This window comes from Peromyscus maniculatus, chromosome 21 (assembly GCF_049852395.1).
Source record: "Peromyscus maniculatus bairdii isolate BWxNUB_F1_BW_parent chromosome 21, HU_Pman_BW_mat_3.1, whole genome shotgun sequence".
In the NCBI taxonomy this organism is placed as follows: Eukaryota; Metazoa; Chordata; class Mammalia; order Rodentia; family Cricetidae; genus Peromyscus; species Peromyscus maniculatus.
In genome coordinates this window covers 56060200-56083477 of record NC_134872.1, presented here as the reverse complement: position 1 = coordinate 56083477, position 23278 = coordinate 56060200, and the positions used below count along the sequence as shown (strand labels likewise).

The 23278-nt window shown below is 38.6% G+C and overlaps 1 pseudogene; it reads right to left on the bottom strand.

Annotated features, from left to right (window-relative positions):
- Window positions 1-327: 327 nt before the first annotated feature.
- On the bottom strand, window positions 328-872 carry LOC102924876 (glutaredoxin-3 pseudogene; annotated as a pseudogene).
- Between the last annotated feature and the right edge of the window lie 22406 nt (window positions 873-23278).

Here is a 23278-nt window from a genome sequence, read left to right as displayed (position 1 = left end):
ATCTTGTAAATGATTCTTTCCTTCCCTCCCCTTCCTTGAACGAGTATTGGCAGCTTGCATTTTCTAGTTATTCCTCATACAAGCTAAGGTGCAGGTATAAAGAGGTCTTCACGTCATTCCTCTTCTTCATTTTGTTGTCTGCACAGTCTGTGGAGATACTTGGTTATATTTACTTTTTTAACTGAATCTGAGCATGCCATTGCCTTCTATTTTTTGGTGGAAAACAACATACATTTCTTTAGCACAATCTGGGAATCATATATACTCACTAATGAAATACTTCTTGAGACTGTTGGGCACCATGTTTAACATGTACTACCTTTCTTCTCACAGTACAGGCAGCAATTCATTATTTTCTAACAGTTCCTCAACAGTATCCAATTAGCAAACAAGCTCTCCTCTAGGCCGGGGACCAGATGGACAATTTGAGAGTGCTTTTAATCCCTGCTGCATTTTTTCATCTTCCAGGTATCAAACTCTTCATACTCAACCCCAGTGCTACTGGAATTCCAGAATTCGTTTGCCGAATCTGCATTTTGCTTCCTGTTTGTTTCCCTTCCTAAAGAGTGTCACAGAAGGTTTGCTGGTTGGCATTTTGAGCCTTCTACTCTCATTTGGGAGCATTGGGACAAATGGTATCTAGCTCTTCCAGTGTTTCCAGCTCCTTAACTATGTCAGGTCCTCCTTGAGCTCTCCATAAATACAGATCTGGGAATAGGAGGGGCCAGTGAGTAGGTTTGGAGTCCCTGTGAAACTTCTTCATATGGGATACCCAAACTGCTAAGCTGAATGCTGTATTTAAGAAGAATTTCCATCATCTGCTTGCTGGAACCACAGGGTGGTTCTGGAAGTGTTCTTTTTACAGATAGCATACAGGGGGCAGTGGAAGTCATGTTCTTTGGTGAATGTTGAGATGATCTTTAAGATGCCCATTATCACTAGGGGGAAAGGGGCCTCTAGACACATGTTGCTGGACTTTTTAGTCAACTCTGGGTCGTGCACCCCATCTAATTGATTGATGAGAAATCTTGAAGAGAAGAAAGATGGAAGAGAAAAAAATTTATATTTTTTCAGATACTTCAGAAACAGCTTCAGCTTCCAGGTATACAGTGAAAAACAAAAGTATTTTTAAGCTAAGTCTGTCATGACAGGATTCATCTGTCCAAACCGTGGGATCCATGGAGCCCAGAACGGACCACAAGGGTGACGTAGGTTCAAGACAGAGCAGTTCCTCAAAGTGCTAGCAGATCTGGCCTTCACCTGCTGTGGTCACCATGCTGAGTGTCACTCTTTGCACCTTCACAGATACTTTGCAGTGGTTATCATTGTTCTGTTTTATGGGTGTCAAAGCTGAATAGGACTATTAGTTGTTCCCACCCCTTGTCAGCTAGCATAGAGCTTATTGGTACTATGTAACTAATCCGAGGAAGGAAGATTTCAGATTAGATCCATCTTGAATTATCTGAGTTCCACGTCCTATATGTGAGGTGTTTTCAGAAATAGGGACTTAACTTCAACCTCTGAGAAGCATCCAGGGGCAACAGCATAAGCCTATAGTATGGTGATATTTTATTTGTACTGAAATGTGATTTTATTTGTATGTTAATAAATAAAGTTGCCTGGGGGTCAGAGCCAATAGCAAGCCATAGCAGAAGTCTGGCAGTGGTAGCACATGCCCTTAAGCTCAATCACATGACAGGCAAAGCTAGGCCGATCTCTGTGTGTTCAAAAATACAGGCAGACACATGGAGACACATGCCTTTAATCTCAATACCAACCATAGAAAACCTGGAGGTCTGTATAGATGGGCAATGATGAGGAAGTCATGTGGTTGGGTTTACAACCAATGAGAAAGCAGAACAAAAAGTCAATAAAAAGGACAAACACACAGGAAGTCGCTTTCTTGCTGAGGAGGACAGCAGCAGCAGTGAAGGGTAAGGTTTTTAGCTCTTAGCTATTGCTCTGACCTCTTGGGCTTTCATCTCTGCACTGGCTCTGTGTTTCTTATTTAATAAGACAGTTACATCTACACTATAGTATTTTGGCAATCACTTAGACTGCCCTGGATAACCACTCATAACAAGTCTTTTTGTGTGTGTGTCTGGTACTGGAGTTTTTGTTTGTATATGATTCCTGTGGGGAGCATTGTCAGCCCAAGTGACACAACTTTGTTTGATTTATCTATCTATATTATATATAAGCACACACATAATGGGATTAATCCATGGAGTCTATTTAATGATCAAAGAAATTTATTTGTGGATAAACTCACAACCATGGAAGATTTATAGTAGGGTCCAGGAAAGCTGAGCTGTGTCCCATGCTGAATGGCTTGGTCTAAGATCCCAGCATCCAAAACCATGAGGCAGCCAAGAGAGAGGGCATATGTGCATCCCAGGTCTTAAGGGTACCCAGTGGCCACGCTTCAGAGGCAGGTACCGCAAGGTCACAGGCAGGTGTAACAGCTACAGCTGCCTCACTAGGGGCGGTGCTTCAGGGCATGGCTTGAGCAGCTGCCCACTACACACACATATATAAATACATATTTATAATAGAATATGATTTTGTATGATTACAAAAGAATATGCTCCACTGAAGCTTTATCAAACAATCTTGGTTTTCTTCATCCCTCCTCCCTGCTTCTACTTCTCTGTTGTCTTCCCTCCCCCTTTCCCAGATGGGAGCCCCCTCCCTATTTCATTGTTTCCCCATCATACCACCTAGAACCTGCTATTTCCCTCTCAGGTCTCCCTCACCTCCACGGTCCCTGTACACTTCCTTGATTTCTTTGGTTACTCCATGTTATATGCTCATAGCTGAAGATTTGGAGCTAGGAACCACAGATGAGACAGTACATGCAATATGTGCCTTTCTAAGTCTGGGTTACTTCACTCAATCTAATCTTTTCTAGATGTATCCATTTACCTGAAAATTGCATTATTTCATTTCTTTTATAGCTGAATACATATATATATATACACACACATAATATTCCATTATATATGTATATATATACATACACACACACACACACACACACACACACACACACACCACATTTTTAGTACCTATTCATCTATTGAAGAACATTTAGGTTGTTTCCAGTTCCTGAATACTATGGATAGGGTGACAATGAACATTGTAGAGCAAGTAACTGGAATAGGGTGTTGATTCCTTTGAGCATATGCCAAGGAGTGATATAGTTGAGTGGGTTATGTGATAGATTTATTTTTAGTTTTCCCCCAAATAATATTTTTATTGATTATTTGGGAATTTCATGCAATGCACCCCAATCACACTTGCTTCCCATTCCTCTCAGGTCCACCCTCCCATACTTGTGCCTTCCCTCCATAAAAGAAAAAAAAAAAAACATGAAGTCCAATTTGTGTTACCCACGTTCTCACTGAAGCGTGGTCAAACTCGAATGCACCACCAGCACCAGCACTTCCCTCGGCTGTAGCATGGACCACAGACACGGCTTCAGGAGGCAACACAGACCATGGAGGTCTTTTGAAGAGGCCCAGTCTAGAAAATGAACTGTTCTCCGTCTTGGACATCCTGCCATGGCTCAAAGCCAGGGTGATGGTGGTGCTAGGCAGCACGTTACGGGGCAGAGACTGTGCCGGCTCCAGGCTTCTGCACACCACCCAGCTAAACCACAGGATTCGAGAGAGCCCCAGGTCACTGCAAACCTCCCTGCCCTCTGGCCGCTTTGCCAGCTGATAGGGTGTGATTGGTGCGTTTACGGGGCATGCTGACCTGAGCCTCTGGGCAGATGAAGGACTGGCCTTACTCAGAACAACATGCTTCTTAGTCCACTGAGGCCACGCTCTCACACCCACTTTGTCTCTACTTTTACTTCTCTCTGCTGCACGCTGGGCTCTCTTCTGCCTTTTTTTTTCCCCCAATTTTATGAAACCTGCCTTTTGCTGTTGTTATTTATTGCTTTGCAGATACAGTGGGCTCTGCAGACCCATACTTAGTTGCAGTGTCTCCCCTTGGGGTCTTTGTGGGTCTCTCAGGATCCGTGGAGCTGCTCTGTGGACCCCTGGGTGCTAGTGGCCGCTGCCATCTTAAATGGTGTCTCTTATTTTTTGTTTGCTTGTTTGTGTTTTCGAGACAGGATTTCTCTGTGTAGCTGTGTGCCTTTCCTGAAACTCACTTGGTAGTACAGGCTGGGCTGGCCTTGAACTCAGAGAGATCCGCCTGGCTCTGCCTCCCAAGTGCTGGGATTAAAGGCATGCACCACCACCGCCTGGCACTTTTCGTTTTGTAGGGATCCTCCATACTGATTTTCAGAATGTCCATGCTAGCTTGAATTTCTATCAACAGTGAGCGAGTGTACCCCTTCCCCCCTAAAACCTTGCCAGCATTTGTTGTTCAGTGTTTTGTTGGTCTTAGCCATTCAGACTGGGGCTAGAAGAAATCTCAAAGTTTATTTCGATAATGATTTTCCTAATTGCTAAAGATGATGGGAACTTTTCGAGGTATTTCTTAGCCATCTTTATTTCTTCTATTGAGAACTCTGTTTAGATCCCTAGCCTATTTTAAATTAGGTAATTTGCTTCTTTGACACTCAGTCTTTTGAGTTCTTTGTGTATCCTGGATATTAATCCTTTGTTAGATGGCCAGCTATCAAAGAGTCTCCTCCACTTTGTGGGTCTCTTCTTCACTCAAATGATTGTTTTCTTAGCTGTACAGAAGCCTTTTGGGTTTTTATGAGGTCCCAGTTGTTAGTTGTTGGCTTTAATTCTTGGGCAAATGGGGTCCTGTTCAAAAAGCCCTTCCTTACACATATATTTTGTTGGGTCCTGCCTATATTTTCTTCTAGCAGTTTTAGTATTTCAGGTTTCAGATTGAGGTCTTTGATACAGTTAGAGGTAAGTTTTGTGCAGAGGGTGCTTGTTGTTTTTCAGGAAATTCAGTAGCTGCCCCTTACCAGCTGCTGTCCTAATCGGCAGGTGCAACTCTCCAGCTACCAGCAGCGGTTTGGTTGCACTAGCCATAGTCATAGCCATAAGGGAATTCCGTTCCCTCAGGCACCCGCTCTATCATGGCTGCTAAAGGGAACCGTGCCTAGATCTCTGTCTCTCTGGAGAACTTAGGATTCAAAGGTTGATATGAAATTCTGCTCTTTCAGAGAGCCTGAATAGCAAGTTAACCTTCTCTCCTAGCTCATGTGTTCCCCCAAACAGGGTGTCTGTCTGTTCAGCCACCTCTCTAGTTGCTCATGGTTCCTTCCTACCACTTTCTGTTAGCCAGCTGCTGACTCAGCCTCCTGATCCCAGATTAATTTTATTTAATCAAACACATGTAACATGTCTTTGGATCATTAAACAAATATTCCACGTCATAAATGAATGTAACACATCTTAAATTAATATTCCACAACATGTGCTAGATATGGTCTATTTTTATGCTTCTACTTGCAGACGTTAAGTTTTCTCAGCACCATTTGTTGAAGATGCTCTTTTTCTCCTCCAGTGTATGCTGTTGGCCCCACTTATCAAATGTTAGATAGCTGCAGTTGTGTACTAATGTTTGGGTCTTCACTTTTATCCTTTTGGTTTACACGTCTATTTTGCACTAGTAGCATATTGTTTTTATTACTATAGCTTTGTAATATATCTTGAACTCTGTAATAGTGATCCCTCCAGTATTCTTTTTGTTTAGTGTTACTTTAACTATCCGGGTTCTTTTCTGGATCCATATGAATTTTACGACTTTCTTCTATCTCTTTGAAGAATATTGTGGGAATTTTGATTGGGATTTAGTTCAAGCTGTAAATTATTTTTTGAAGGATGGTCTATTTTATAATATTTTACTGATTTGTGAACATGGGATGCCTTCCCATTTTCTAGTATCTTTTTTCAATCTCTTTCTTCAGAGATACAAAGTTTTCATTATAGAGGTCTTTGCATCCTGGTTAGATTTATTCCAAGAAACCTTATTGTTTTTGATGCTAAAGTAATGGGAGTGTGCCTATGATCTCCTTTTCAGTGTGTTTTGGAGTTGGTGTCTACAAAGGCTACTTTTAGAGCCTTAAAGGCTATTTTAAGTTGATGTTATATCCTGCCTAGGTTTCTGAAACTGTTGATTGTTTTCAGTTTTCTGCTGCAAATTTTAGGATCTCTTATGCAAAGTATATCATCTGCAAATGGAAGTAATTTGAGTTATTTTCTTCTTATTAGTATTCCTTTGTTTTCCTTCTTATTGTTCTGACTGGTGCTTCCAGCACTGTGATGAAAAGGAATGAGTGTAGTGGACAGTTCTTTCTCCTGGTTTTTTCCTCTTCTGGTATTGATGGCTGAAACCAGGGTTTGATACACTCTAAGTAAGCAGTCTCCTACTAAGCTCTGTCCCCAGCCCTCCAAGTTGAGAAAAATATTTAAGTCTTGGGTCTTGTAAATGCACAAGTGTAGCTGCCTCTCTTCTGGGTCTAACACCAACAGCTAATGGATAGCATACATTAATACCATTTTCCATTTTCTTCCTTTGTACAATTTCCCTAAATCTAAATCAAGTCTTTAATGCATTGGTGAGAAGGAACTTGTTATCTATAATGACTAGATAAATAAAAGTGAATTGTAGCAGCGTAATTATTAATCATAGCCACCTCATTGGTCTCATCTATATTTTCTGTGATTTCCAATTTGGCTCTATGCCTTGGATTTGTGCTTTCTGAATCACGAATTCAGATGTATCTCTGCATCTTCTTGCATGATTTGTTCCTGATTCTACTCTGTGACTTGTTCTTTCCTACTGTATAACATGGGAATCTGATTCTTGAATGAACATACTAGTTGAGGAAGAATAATTTCAAATTTGGCATTTGGCAAAGTGTGTTCTACAGAATGAGATACTAAAAGAGACATATAAACTATCATCCTTACTATGTACTAGGTGTTCAGAAAGAAGCATAAAGGGATTTGGTAATGGATTCCTAAAGTCCTGTAATGGTATTTTAATATATTTTAGACAAAAGATTCATAGTGAAACAGTCATTTCTTTTTAAAAGGAATACTAGAGTTTAATAAGAAATGATTGTATAAGATTTAAAAAAAATAACCTTTATTTTTATCTTTTATGGATATTTTGCCTGCATGCACGTGTACTGCATATGTACAGTGGATGTGGAGGCTAGAAAAAAGGTGTCCTATCCCCTGAGACTGGAGTTAAAAACATGTATGAGCCACAAAATGGCTTCTGAGAATGGAACCTGGGTCCTCTGTAAGAACGGCCAGCACTCTTAGCAGCTGAACCATCTCTCCAGCTCCAGCCTTGTAAGATTCTGTGGACTTATTTCATACAAAGAAAAGAAAGTATAGAACCAGAATATGTATATTCAACTCTTACTGAACTTACTATTCACCACAGATGTCGGAAGCCCGAAAAAGCAAACATCACACATATCTCAGAGGGCACAGTCATCTTTTAGAAGCTAGAAAGAGTTGCATTGTTTTTAAATAGAAAGCTTGAGCAGTGTCAACAGATCTTTCAGATCTCCCTCTTTCCTGGACTTGCTTAAGAAGAGAGTGAGTGAAACAAAGCAAAGCTTTCCTAAACTTACGAGCTCAAAAGCCAACAGTGCAAGGAAATAATTTTTGGTGTGTGCTTCAAATGGTTCTCACTGAATGATTATTATAAAGACATGGAAGTCTCTATGTGTGATTGTCTTGTTATGACATTTGAAAGCAGCCTGATAACTGGCATTACTATTTTCTCCTTCCAAAAGACCTCTACCAGGAAATGTAACTTAAAGGTGATAACTTAAAAAGCCATAGCACATATTCTTGGTGAAACTTGCAAATGACAAACACTAGGAACCTGGCATTTAGGCTAGGTTCTTTTACAGCCTTCATGCAAAATTTAGAAAGTTCCCTTCATTTCCTTAAACATGGTTGATACAATTTGAAAAATCATGGATGGAACATTTATTATGTTAGTGTTACAGAAATGACACACATTTATTTTCTGTTTTACTCATGCTTAAAAGATTTTCTTCATATGCCATACCAGGGGTAAGGATTTAGTCCTTGATAAATCTATATGTCCAGAATAAAAATAATCTTATAGTGGGATTTGGTTAAACTAACACAACCTTAACCAGAGAGAGGAAAGCATGACAGCATGAACCATCTCTGGGAAACGTCCTCGATGTAATTGTGAAAAAGAGACTGTATCAAATCTAAGTTACTATTGTATAATACTGTATGGTTTTCTATTTTTGCTTTATGTATTATTAAAGATCATCCAGGGAACATTTTGCTATTATTCCAAATGTTACATCACCAGTGAATGATAAAATCAAAATCTGAGACCTGACTTCCATGGAGCCTAAAAAAATATCACCTTCATATATAAATGGTTTGTGACCCACCTTTGCTGTAATTTTATTTTAGAGATATATTTGCTTTTATTTCATTTTTATGAGTGCTTACCGTCATGTATTTATGTGCATCATGTGTGCACAAGCCAGAGGAGGACAAAAGAGGGCATTGAATACTCTGGAATGGGGATTAAAGATACTGTGAGCTGCTATGCAGGTGCTGGGAACTGAACTCAGGTCCTCTAAAAGAACAGCAAGTGGTCTTACCATTGAGCAATCTCTCCAGCCCTGACCCACCTTAAAACAAATCAACAAAATATCCCAGACACTTAGATATTATATATGAGCATGCCATTCCAGAAATTGCATGATGCACTCAACATTGTGTTATCAAATAGTTTTTGTGTTCCAAGATTGCCTAACTTTCCACTAAGATACATGCTGTGAGCATGTATTTAAGTAGGTCAGGCTAAGCTGTGTGATGCTGGCTAGGTTAAATAATATTAAATACATTTTTGGTTTAAACTATTTTATTCCAGCTATGATATTTGGAATATAACACCATTGTATGTCAAGGATCATCTCTATTACATTTGCAGCCGTATATAGATGTAGAGTTCAATGACTGGCTGGATATAGAAGCAATGTTTCCTCAAAAATCCATTATTATCTAAGTAAAAGTATGTCCTAAAAGAGCTGACTCAATTTCTAGCAAGTGTGTGATTTTTGTCTTATAGCTATGTGTTGAACACAAAAATAATGACTCTGTAATCACTATTCAAAGATCTTAACATAGATATATCTATCTTATTTATCAAAAAGAAAAACAACAACAACAACAACAACCAGAGTTTGGGAGTTAAGCCATACAATTGTTTAACTCATTCATTCCTCAACCTCAGTTTTCTTATCTATAAATTAAGGAAGTTGTAATCAGTGTGCTATATGTATTTCTTCCTTTATATAATAATCTTCCTTCTCTAAATCTGAAGTACAGGGAATTCTATTAATCTAGAAGTTACAATACTAACCATGAAAGTTGTTTCTACCTCTGGGTTTTGAGTGATGATAGCCAAGATCACTCTTCCTTCACATACTCACTTTTAGGGTTCATCATAAGGAAGAAGGCATTTCCAGGAGAACTTTACTCATGGTGCATTATAAGGATGTACTTGGTCTCCATCCTTTTCTGTCTCCCAACACCAGGACCTTAAACATTTTAACATTTGTCAATCATTATAAGTAACTTAAGTCTATACTGGTCTTTGATCTAATTTGTTGTAATTGAATAGGAGACTTTTGTGTTATAAATTATATGTGCTATGTTTGAAGCACCTATGAGGAAGAATGTCTGGGCAGAGAAAGCATCAGATTTACAGATATTTTTCAAAGCAGGGACCTTTAAACATTTTTCCATTCACAGCTTGTTTTGCTCAAGAAAATTTTTGTGGCCTTAGGTAATTAGACAGATAAAGTAGGTATACAAATAAACTACATACTGATAACAAATCACAAAATGATTTATTTTGAAAACAATCTTTTGGTGTATATATAGCATATCATTTTATCATTTGTTAGAGATATAAGCAAATTCACATATGAGTGAGACAGATGTGTTTGTTTATGTTTGCATAAAGAATTAAATCTTGGCTGAACATTTGAAACTGAAGGGAAGTGGAACATGTTCAGCATTTTTCAGAGTTGATCAATATTTTTATTTTTATAATTGTCAATGTTGAGAGCAATGTTTCACATAGTACATCTTAGAAATTATTGAAAATTCTATCCCATTCCCAAGGCAAAATCAATTTAAATTTTTATGAAGCTCCTCAGTAACTCAAATCACATTTTATGTGTATGGTATATGTGTACTCATGCACGTACTAGTGTGAGGATTGTACATGTGCATATAATAGACACTGAAGAGTTTTTGAGATAAGGTCTCTCGTTGAACCTGGAGCTCACCAGTTCAGCTGGACTGCCTGACCAGCAAATCCCAGCAATCCTGTCTCCACATCCTCCATGCTAGGATTACAGGCACAGGTCATCATGTATGGCTCTCTGCATGGATGCTGGGGAGTAAGTGCTTTGCTGACTGAAGGCTATCCCTCACCTTCTAACAGCGATCTTAAAGATCAAACATTCTAACACATATATCTTAAAGATGTGCTAAATTGATTCTTATATGCTGAAGAATAACAGTAGGAAAATATCAAGTCTGTATCTCTTGCCATTAAGGTATCACTTCTATAAAAGCAAAGAACTTTTTAGTACAGTCAAAACACTACAACTCCTAACACAATAGTTTCAAATCTGAGCCAAAGTGGGAAGTATTTGTGGTGAATCCAGGCACGATGGCACACACAGAGCTAAGTACATCTGTTTTGTGTTCAGAAGCAAGCCTACAGGGGAGTTGTGAGAAGCAACATAGGTAAGTCCTGCTCTAAAACACTTTACATTTATTATGAGTCTGACTTTGATTTAATATTTGGTAGATGGGCATTCAAAAATCTTTTTGTTGGGAGCTGTGTGGCCTAGTTTTGGATCAGCATATGAATGCTTGTCCAAGGGGTCTCTGTGAGGCAAAGCCCATGGAGATGGTCTCTCACTTGGCAAGAACCAGTGGACCTTGGGCTGGTGCAGAACAATGTTGAGACCACGCAGCCTGCATACTCTCTTCTCCCTCATAATATTGATGATTCTCATGGTGGTTTTTAATTTCACTTTGTCAGTTATGCATGGGACAGATTTGATCATTCCTGGAAACTCCATTTTCTTCTCCAATATTTTCTCCTAAAATTATTTGGGAACTGATGCTTTTCAGGTTTCTTAGGGAGAGGCTTAGGCATACAGAACCCTTTTGTAGGGCAAGGGAACAGTTGGACTGTGCACACAAGTTAACTGTGTGCAAGCAGTTTATGACAAATCACTCCTATTTCTGTAAATAGGTTTTGTTAAGTTTTGAACAATATTGTTGTCCTTTAAAAAATGTGTGCGTATGTTTCTCATCTTTTAGCTTTGCAAGGACAGGATGTGCCGGGCTCGATATTTAGCACGGCTAACAAAACACTGAGCGTTGCTTTGGTGAGCTATTTGGAGCTGTCCACTTGTGAGAAACTCGTCTGGTAGTCAGTCAGTTTTTCTTCCAAAGACGCCCTTCCCCATCTCAGGACTGTGGCATCTTTTACTGTTGCTGTTTTGGTTTTCAAACTCCACATTCAGTTATGCAGCCCTACCATACATTGTAACCACAGTGTGAAAAGCTGAGTGCATTAACAGTCTCTCATGGACAGGGTGGAGCTCACTGGAGACCTTGGTCCTTCCTGCTGAGCTGTAGGCTACTGATGGCTTCTGGTGGCTGGGGGAGTCCTTATCTTCCCATGTGTACCACTGGTGAGCCCAACCAAGCTCCAAAGGGTAGTTCTAAACTTAGGGTTCCACAGATATCCCTGGTGAAGCAGAGTGGGTCACAACAGAACACAAAACAAAAAGACTTGAATGTGAGAAAGAGACTGGTAGGGAGTAGGGGAGGTTGATGGGTGGGGGCAGAGAGAAGAAAAGTCTGGGACAGGAGACTAAACAGAAAACCTCTTATATGTGTATGGAATTGCCAAAGAATAAATTTAATAATAATAATGATGATAGTAAATAATAAAAACTGGGCTCAGCTGTGCAAGGGTTTTCAGGGGGATATTCAAAAGAAAGCACATAGCAAATGGAAAAGGCCTTGGGCAGTCAGGAAATTGGCTGAATTCTCCATTCTAAATCTACAGGATTTCTGGCATCCTAAAGACTTAAAGGGATTTGAGGGATTTGTGAGACATCTGGTAGACTCAGGAAAATATTTTAGGTGATTAATTTATTCAGTAGTTAATGAATGTGTATCTTTTACTACGGACTAGGCACTATCATAGTTAAAAGAGATATAAAAATAACAGGACAGGGCAGGGTATATTCTTTAAAGGTTTATGTTTTGCTAAGAGCTTTTATTTGTGTAGTAATTCACAGAATCTGTATATATGCAATCATGATCTCTCTATACAATCATAATATATCCCAGCATGTATTAAATATAGAAGTGTTTTTTTCCAGTTTTTCAATTTCAAATGTATCTTTAATTGCTTTTATTATATTTAGATCATTTCTGAAGTAGCAGCCATATGCCAATCTTCCATCACTCTTACTCATTAGTCACTCTACTTACAGCCATAAGTTCACTGATGCTGTGGATGGCTATACTTTCTTCCCTTTTTCTTCCTCGATACAGGGTCTCACTATGTAGCTCTGGGGATCCTGGAACTCACTTTGTAGATCAGGCTGACATGGAACTCACAGAAATCCACCTGCCTGTGCCTCCCAAGTGCTGGGTGTGAGGATAAGTTTTGCACAATAGTACAATACATATTAGGTAACTTTTGAAGACATAGATACAGGATAGTATGTTTAAAGAGGGAAATACTGTTATTAGTCTAGAATAGTAAAGGAATACATGGTAAATAATAATAAACTTCAGTGATCTGGTCTTGTAGATGACATCTATATTAGTTACTTTTATGTGGCTGTGACAAACACTATGACCAAAAGAAACTTAAGGAAGAAAAGAATTTATTTTGGCTCCTGATTCCAGAAGAATAAGAGTCCATCATGGAGGGTGCCAGGGGCAAGAAGTTGCCTACCACATCTCCTTCACACATAGGAATCAGAGAGAGAGAGCAGGAAGCTGGGTCATTAACCTTCAATGATTGCCTCCAAGGACATATTTCCTCCAAGAAGGCTCCACCTCCAAAGGAACTTACGTAAGTTCCTCAAACAGTGCCATCGTTTGAGGACAAAGTGCTCAAATACATGAGCCTGTGGGGGACATGTGTCATTCAAATGGCCACAGCATCAGAAAGTCAGGGACCAGAAAATTTGAATTTCTGTTTAGAATAATCTTTACTCCATCATGCTTGGAACTCTACTTAACATTAGCATGTCTGCTTCCCTACCTACTGGTTTCCCTCTGGAATATTATATGAATGAAATTTCACAAAAGAGCCTTACTAGAATGTAAGTTACAGAGTTAATAAAGTATTCATCACAACGAAGAAAGAAAAAGAAGAAGAAGAAGGAGAAGCTGAGCTGTGCAGCACACCTGATTCTGAGGTCCTGGAGCCATACTCACATGGTGTTTAAGAGCCAGATACCTGAACACTGTGATTTTATTCTCTCTGCAATACAGAGGACTAGTTAATTTTGGCCACTCTTCATAATCAGAGAATGCCATATACCCACTACTGTTTCCTAAAAACAATCATTTCTTCACTTGAAGCAAACTTATATGATATCTCCGAATATTGTTTACATGCAAGTTCCTTAGAGATTATGTTTGCTTTCTCTCTTTAATACACTCAGTGGATTCATTTGGTAACATACATTCACTGATAGGTTAGAGGAAATACTGTCCTTTTGAATCCCAAAGTAGGTAAATGGCAAGTATTATTAGGTCCTGGAAATCGTCCACATCGTTCCCTTTGAAAACTACTGAAACTGCTCCATTAATTAGGAGTTAGCTTAGAGGTAGGTGCCAGATTCTGGTTGTCAGTTCTAACCAGTAAGAAAATCAGCTCTGCTCTGAACAAGGTAATATCAACACTATAGAGATGAAGGCAAGAGGATTGCCGTGAGTTCAAGGCCAGCCTGGGCCACAGTGTAGGTGCCTGTCACAAGTAAGCAAAGTCAGTTCCTCCCAATCTGAACAGAGAGTTTGAGGTAGTGTTAAGTACCCAACTTGATGGTGCATGTATAAGATATGTAACAAGACTTGTGGCTACTTGGATTAGATACCCTCTGGTTCTTAGAGATTTTTTTGTAATATGATCAAAAGATGTGGACCCTGTTGACCTATGGGAAGGAGGTTACCTCAATTTGGGGAAGCCTAGGTACTTATTTACTTTACTCTGATATCTCTCTGTTTTTGTCATCCTTTAAAAACAAATCAGATGGGAAGCACGCTTAGCCTGTAAATACCTGCATTTATTTTTCTGTGTAAATACTACACTCATGTAAATAGTACACTCATTTCTGAGGTATGGCACACGAATTAGTTCTGCTTACCATCACAGAGCTACTGTCTTCTAAATTCTGGGCAAGGAGGACCAGCTGCTTCTATAGATCAAGGTTTTTCACCCCTCAGTATTTCTGTTCTCTCCTCACCGCCCCCTTTACATGGCGTCTTCCTATTCCTCACAAAGTGACTGCTAGCAAATGTGTTTCTTAGTATGTGAGAGACTATTTTTTAAATCAATTTGCAAATTAAAACCAGGAATATTTGCCTTGCCACAATGGTTACATCTGAGTAACAAATTTTTTTTTAAATAGAGCATTAGTCATTTTATGAACAGCAGCAGTAAAAAAATAGTTACTTATTGTAGCTATGTCTGTAGGAGTGTCAATAACAGTTGGAATTATTATTTTTAATTCACATGGGGCTGTTAGTGTCCCTGAAAGACTTGGACTGTAGGAAGTAATGTATGTATATATATATACATATATATATATATGTATATGTGTGTGTGTGTGTGTGTGTGTGTGTTATATCTTATTTCCTTAGAGTTAGTGAGTTGATATTAAACTCACTAAAATTTGTAAAATCTGCTCTCTTTTGGCTTGACTGAATGTTTCTGAGGGAAAGCATTTTTATTTCCAGAAACTAAACTAGTAGATGTTTCTTTTTTCACAAAATGATGCTTTGTTCATTGAATAAATGTTAACGGGATTTCTCTGAAGTTTTAAGTTTTATCCTAAAATCACATGATTTGTCAAGCTTTGAAGACCAGGAATGCAATGGGAATCTCCTTGCTTTACCTCTGGTTTCCTCAGCCTCCGTGAGGCTTTCTTGCACTGTGGTGTCAGCATCCTTTGTTCGGTAGATCTGAGGAGCTCCTTCCTGCTCTGCTCTGCACTGTGCACTTTCTGCACTGGGCCTTCTCCCACTTCCTGGCTTTTTATGACTGCAAAGGACTTGAGCCTGACTGTCCATCCCATGAGATCTAAAGCTAGCTCAACACAGTGTTAATTTCTTCCTTCATCTATCAAGAAAAGCTGTTGCAGTGGCCAATTGAACTTTTGAAAGTTAGAATGGCATCAAGAGGATTGCTCCTGGTTTTCCAGAGTGCCCATCAAAATGCCTCAGACAGGTGTTTAAGCTTATCCAGGAATCAGAATCGAAGACTGTGTGTTTGTGTTTTTGTGTTACTAAGGATTAAACATGGGGCCTCCAATGTGGTAGACTACTGAGCATATTTGTAGCCCAGAGTATATTTTGTGAAGAACTCCCCTCCATAGTTTTTACACGTAACTTAAACATGTTAAGTATCATCATCATCATTATTATTACTATTTATTTTTGAGATAGGCTCTCACTGTGGAATCTTGGCTGGCCTTGGTTTATTATGTATAACAGACTGTCCTTGAACTCACAGAGACCTGCCTGCCTCTGCCTTTCCAGACTGGAAAAAAAGTCATGGGTCACCATGCCTGGCCTTGGTACACATTGCTGTAGATGATATGATAGTGAAGTGTGCTATTTCGAAGACAGGGATAATTTAGTGTATGTGATTTATATGTTAAAATAAAACAGAATGGGAGCCCCATTGGGGTCATGCCTTAGTTTGTTTGTTTTTTTATGCACAAAGCAGTTATTCAATCAAGACTTTAGACATGTGTAGCAGCACACCTCATACATCCCAGGGAGGCAGACAAGAGTCTGAATAGCTAGCTAAAAGGTGCATGGCTTCAGTTTACTACCCTTATTCTGCTTTGCCAATTATAGAGCTAAGAAAATAGTGATGAAATATTAGGGCTAGAAAAGAAACTGCAGTAAACAGTTTCAGTTTCTCTGCTGAGAACACCCAAGCCTATCACTGTTGAGACAGAGTGACCATTCTACCCTTGTTAATGGTGGTTACAAGATCGGAACTTTTCTAAGTCTTACGTTCTTCTTTTTCACTACAACCTTTTAGGTGCCTTTAGTTCTTGATGCATGATGGCAAGGCATCTATGCAATCTTACTTATAAAAAAAAAACACCAAAAAACACAGGGCCAGGTGCTGTGGTGTATGAGACACATCAATATCAACTTGTATAGCTAGCACCTGGTAATTTTAAATAAAGTTGAGTCATATATAAGCAGTATTAAAGAGGAAAGCACAACAGAGACGCAGACAATTGTCCCCATTCTTTTGGTGAAGCATTTCCTTCCAGCTGTAGGATGCACTTTGCCTAGGAAGCTGGAGTCTCTCCCTGCCATCCCCGCTCTTCTAAGGGACCGTCTGCAGACAGAGGTAGTTTGGGGCCTTAATTCTGCCACTTTCAGTTTTCTGCTTTTTCACCTGTGTGTGACTTGACTTCCTCAAAGACAAAATGGAGCTAATGTTAGTACCTGCTGCAAAGACTTGTTCTGAGAAATGCCTAAGCTAACACCAATATGTCAAGTACTTAGCAAATGTTGAAATGTTGACTCTGACCTTCTCACACCTCAGTACTCTGGCACTGCTGCTGTCACCTATAAGGTGAAATTTTAGAAGCTAAAATACAAAGAGGCTGTGCTATTCAAAAGGCAGGTACTTTTTTATATCGTAAAACTAAAGATTAGAGATGTTTAACTCTCCTAACGTTAGGAACAGACTTGGTATTACAAATGAATTCTCTTGCAGAGCGTGTGAGATTTCAGTGGGTTGGTGGTGAGGACTGGATCAGGGCTTCTCATTTTCTTCTGCAGAGTGTAGCGGCTCACAGCCCTGGGCAACACAGCATTGGAGTTTTAATATTGTCGGTCAGTTTCACATATGCGGTGACAACCTCTGTCAATACTCTAAGTTATTTTAAAGGTATCTTTCTTATTTTATTATTGTTATTCTATTATCATTATTTATCATATTACTATTGTTGTTGTTGTTTTCAAGACAGGGTTTCTTCATGTAGCCCTTGCTGTCCTGGAACTCACTTTGTAGACTAGGCTGGCCTCAAACTCTTAGAGATCTGCTCTGTCCTCTCTGCCTTCTAAGAGCTGGAATTAAGGGCAAGCAACACCATGTTGGGCTTTTTATTATTCTTACTAATTTTTAGTTAGTGTATAAAATAATGGTTTTATATACTTACATCACTGTATTTGGCTCATATTTACCCCCTCCCCACCACACCATGTACTGGGGTCCAAGAGATATTTCATGTTCTAATTTAGGTGAAATAAATCATCAGTTACCTTTTAAATTTTACGTGGAAAAAAAAATCAAATGGAGTTCGAGTTTACCGAATGAAGCAAGTCTATGCAGTGCAGCATTTTCTGCATAATTTGGTTCTGATTGCCAAATCTTAGTGACTGCTTGGCTGTGCTTGAGGTCTTTAAAAGACTTGTTTCTTACAAACACAACACAAGAACTACTTACTGCTGCCTTATCCAGCTTCTGCCAAAGGAAAACATCATCGGCTTTCTCCGCTGTTCCCACCTAACATTTAAAGACTCAGGAAGGCGGCTCATGCTCCATTCATTTGTAAACTACCCATCAGACCCTTTAAATTAGTTTCCTGTAAAAACGTCAAGAAGAGCTTATTATGACTTTAATAGAAAGGTAAATCAATCATTTGATAAAGTCATCTGTCATACTATCAACTAATAATTGATATACAGCTTGACATTCTGATTTTAATCCTTAGGGAAGAGTTAGAAATAATGAAAGCAAAATATGCATATTTAAATTGGCAGTTGACAATAAATGTGGATGTTGCAGCTTGAGAAATGGGCTTCTAGAAAAAATAAAGCAAGGTAGATTGCTATGTGAGAATAATTATGTCATGTAATTTGCATGCAAATACACTTAAACTAAAGAAATAGTTCTAAATTATTCATTGCATAAAGTTGACTTTGTATTGCCATTATTCCTTACATAAAGTATGTACTATAAATCATGCTTTTAATGCAGAAGAGAATAGCTGAGGTGAAAATACATTTTTTCTCCCAGATGTACAAAATGCAATTGAATATTCCACGTTGAGAGAGGTAATTCTCAATTACAGCATATTGGAATTACTGGATAATCCATTATATGTAAGTAGTTTAAGCAAAATGTGCCTCTTTACAACAAATTAACTTTTTCAATGGATGTATTTCTAGCCTTAGTGTAAAGTAATAACTATTTATTTATAAACTATAAAATATATAGCATAGTTATGCCTACAGCACTCAGAAATCACCAGGCTATATATTCACTAAAGAGAAGTAATTACTTTCCAGATATCTTGCCTCCAATCTTTTATTGACCCCCATAATGCAATTGCTATGCTTAATAGATTGATGCAGCTGTTTGTGTAATTCTCCTCACAACATATGAATTTGCAGTGTAAGATCAGTGATAACTCAGGCAGGCACACTCGTTGAAAGCCAAGCCACAGACGCCTGCCTGGCATGTGGAAGTTTCAGTTGTTAGCCCCAAGGATGTAAAAGGGAACTGAGAAAAAAAACGATGAAACATTTTTATGGTCATTTATGTGTGATTGTTGCTGCCAAGTGGTCTCGATGAGAAAGCATCATTTTAGAGGGGAGTCACTAAAACTTTACAAATTCTCATAGAGGAGATATTTGTTGAATTTGCATTCACACCTTATCAATGCCATAGAATCCTTATGAACCATCATAGGCAGGAAGTTATGGGAACAGCAAATGTGATGATAATGCAACAATCATGTTTCCTTCTTTTGGGGGCTGTGCTTTTAAATTTGTGTGCTCTGTATCATGTCACAAGTTTTTTTCTGCCAATATATGTTTTATTTATTTATTTTTCTGAGAAGAGAAAAGTACCAGCATGAAATAAAAGTCTGAGTGAAAACTTCTTTAGAAGAGCAAGGAAATTTGGAAAGAAAATTTATTATGTGGATTTAAATTAAACTATAGGAGTTCAGGAAGGGTGATTGTTTTCCATTCATATTGTAAACTCCAGATGTATTAAAATGATAAGCATTTGAGCATCTATCTGGTGTACATGTCTTCATATATAAGCATATATGTGATTGTAATGTTGTACATACTTTCTGAGCAATTCAGGTGGAGGGATGAAAATAGACAAGAACCTGCTTAAAATACATTTTGGAGTAAATATCTGTATTCACTTTACTATATTGATTTGAATAAAAATCAACTAATTTTCTTTATAAATGAGCTATACCTTTATTTTATTTATGTTTATAATTTTGCTATAGATGCAGAAGATATTCTGATAACAAAATACACTATTCTGATATAAACCACTTTCATGATAAATTACCAGTAGAAAGCAACCTTCCTACTCTTTTAGTGTTTTTGGGAGAACAAAAGACAAATGATTTAAGCAGAACCTTAAAAAATATATTGGTACAGTGATTAAATCCTAAACTTTGATACACAACTACTCTAAAATTAGAGTGTGACTCTGGTCTAGAAAACACTAATCAGTGTTCTCTGCTTAGTATTAGCATCATATGGTAGCATCATTTTTTATTAACACAATACAAATATCCTGTACAGTGCTACCCCTTTCATTGCTTGAGGCTTTGGAATCAAATGTCACAGCAAATTTTACTTTCACTAATAGATTGAAAATTGTACATTACATCAGTAAGAGTGAACAGGAGCGTGGTATTATGCCAAAGTGGCAAGAGCTGGCAGATACAACAGCACTGAAAACTACGTCTTAGTTATCCTTTGTCTCCAAACAATAGCGAAAGGGTAAGAACTGAAGGTGTGTGTTTTATTGCCTTTTAGGAGTAAAGTTCACCTTTCTCCAACTTCTCCATATGCGGTGTCAAAATATCACATTATACAGTTCACCGGAATTGCGCTTATTGCTAAATACCCATTAGGCTCCCAAGAGATGCCTCACATTAATTGTTTAGTGAGAGCACCCTTAGGCTATCACCAGGGAAGCACATTAAATGCATAAGACCAGAAGTTGACAACGGAGATCCCCGTAGAACAAGACCCATCTACCAAACTCAAGACATCTCCAGGAAGCATCCGATAAAGCCATATTAAGAACCTTGTTCATTTGGGGCCAGGTAGTTTTTCTTCTTTTTATTTCTAGGGTACACACACGCATATTTTATGGGAGAACTAAGCAATGGCTAGGAAGCGATTACAAAAGGAATGCTTGTAAATTGTAATTAGTTGGTATGGGGTTGGTCCCGAGGACCCAATATAGTTTTCACACAGGCAAGGGATTGTGGAAGTTAGAGATGAAGCAAATTACGTACTTAATAATGTAATAATAAAGCAAAGGGGTGAAGGAGGCGAGTTTTTTGAAGTAAACGAGAAGAATGTGGCTGGTGGAAAGTCTTAGGCTAACGGCCAAATGGGCTGAGAGAGAGAAAAAGTCAAACCACGGAGTGAGTGACAGTGGATTCTGGCAAAATATGTTTTCATGTCTGTCTGCCACATGCTATCGAAAACCTTTCCCTTTCTGAATATAGCACAGATTTTTATCGCTCCTCTGTTTAATTACAATCGCTGCTGAAGCTATTGTACATATATTATGCACTATTATGTTTGTTTATTTCACATCATTGTGTTTAGAATGTTTCTAAAAAGGAAATGTAAGAAAGCAAACAAAATATGTGCTCAAATGTCTTAAAAGAAGAAGAAAAAAATCCTTTTCGTCTGCATTACTCAGAAAATCCCACTAGAGGGGGCACTAGTAAAACAAGAAAGGAGATTTTCTAACTTGCATTCTTTTCTTCAGGAGGTGAAAGCACCTCGCCCTTCTCTCATATCAGGCCATAACAGGCCACCAGTGAAAGCAAAAGTGAAGGGACCGTTAGGTATTTAACACGCTTACATTAAATTTCATTTATTTCTTCTTAATATGCCACAGCTAAGTAGCCCCCAAAGCAAAGGGTCTTGGTTAAATATAAATAGAATTTCACGTGAATTTGTATTCCAATGGGTGAAAGCCAAACTCAGAGAGATACTTTACTCACCAGACTTATTTTTAGTGAGTCCCGATTGTTCTGTAGGCACATGAATGATGAAGATCATTCTTACTGGTAAAACTGAATTTACCTGTCTTTGCCTTTAGTTTGCTGTTTCAATTATAGGAGGAAAGGATAATAATAATAATAATAATAATAATAATAATAATAATAAAGCATCTCTTGTTAATACATCTCTGTGAAGTGCAGAAATTTGCTAAGCATTATAAAATTTAATATAAGTATTGTTTTTGATGCTGTATGTTATTGCTGTTACTTTTGTATTAAGTCATATTCATGAATGCAGCTTCTGGAGGGAGAGAGAGGGAGAGAGAGAGAGAGAGAGAGAGAGAGAGAGAGAGAGAGAGAGAGAGAGAGAGAGAGAGAGAGAGAGCGAGCACTAGTGCCTTACAATGTAGCATGCCAGAGGTAGCACCTGGTGTGAGGGGGTGACATCCTCAGAATTAAGGGCATATGCCAACAGGAGCCCTGACACAGCTGCCAGGAGCTTCACACAGTTGCTTCCTCATTTATAACACTGATGGAAAGTTTAATTGTCAAAACTTGTAAAATGCCATGTTGCATCAGATTAAATAAAACCACCTGTCCCAAATCCTCACCATAATGATTGGCAGAAGGTGTACTCAATAAATGTTAGTAAAAATGGTTTTAAAAATAATTCCCATCCATTGGGACTATTCACTCCAGCACTGAGTATCTGTCCCAGTACGGTTGGGGGCTGTCTAACGGCCTCTCTGTAGAACCCTGCTTCTTCCTAACTTGAAGATTCTTTTTTGCCTCAACCCTTAATGTTTTTTGTAATTTCTTTGGCTTTGTGTTAGTCGATCGTCATTTTTTTTTTTTTTTTTTTTTTTTTTGTAAAATAAAGGTCAGATGTGTGCTTTAGAAAATTAAATGCTAATTTCCCTCACTACTTAATTTCTTTGTCACTTGAAAACGGCTCTTAGGAAAATAGCCATCGTACGCTACTTATCAGAGTCAGTGGAACATATAATCGGAGTATGTTCCCAGGAATGACTTAGCACAGACGCCTCACACTAACAGAACCTGGTGCTTAGAAGAGTTTAGGGGCCGTCCGGAGCCACAGCCTGTGGAGGGAACACAGCCACTGTGGGATGCCCATTTCTCAGTCTTCCTCTACTGCAGCTTTTTGAAACTTAAATTGTAAGTTAATCATTTTCTTTTTAAATTTTCAGGTGAAAACGAAATAGATTTTTGTGAGAAGAAAGATAGAAGGTGGCAACATGCCTCAGACTTAAACACTGGCACAGCACTTTAGGGTTTATGAACTCCCGCTCTACAAAGTGATAACGCACAGCTTTAATGTTTCCTTACACTGTAAGATTTTTCTTCCTTATGCTTTTAACCACTTAGTTCAATCTACCTTCCTAATTCCTGTTCAGGGACAGGCTAGGGCCCTCTATGCAAGTCAGTAAGCCAGTATGGGCACACCACAGCTGTTTGGAAAACATCTTCGAGAGTACCTTGCTCAGTAGTATTGAATTACAGTCTTTCCCCCCCCCCCTCCATTTTGCTGTTTTGTGACCTCAGGTTTGTAATGGACATGAAGAGTTGTGATGGCATTTGGTGCCTGGGGCAGTGTCACCAACACGCAGGGATCTCATGACACCACTATCTCTTTGATCCGAAAGAAACTAGTCAAAGAGGAGGGGTAGGAACATCCCTTTGATCTCGAATTCCCTGTGGTCGGCCACTTTTCTCCATCTCTATTTCAGAAACTCCCTACTGACTCTCTTGGGATGAGTTTGGGAGAAGTAAAATTTCTGTCCTGTAAGAACTATGATATTGTTGTGGTCAACAACCTTATTTTTTAGGTTCATGGTAATTAAAACTGACAACTTCGGGGCCATTCCCTCTGTTATTTGTCTATTCAAAAACATGGTATATAAAAATATTCTTCCATTTCAAAGATTGTGTAACTTCTTAGTA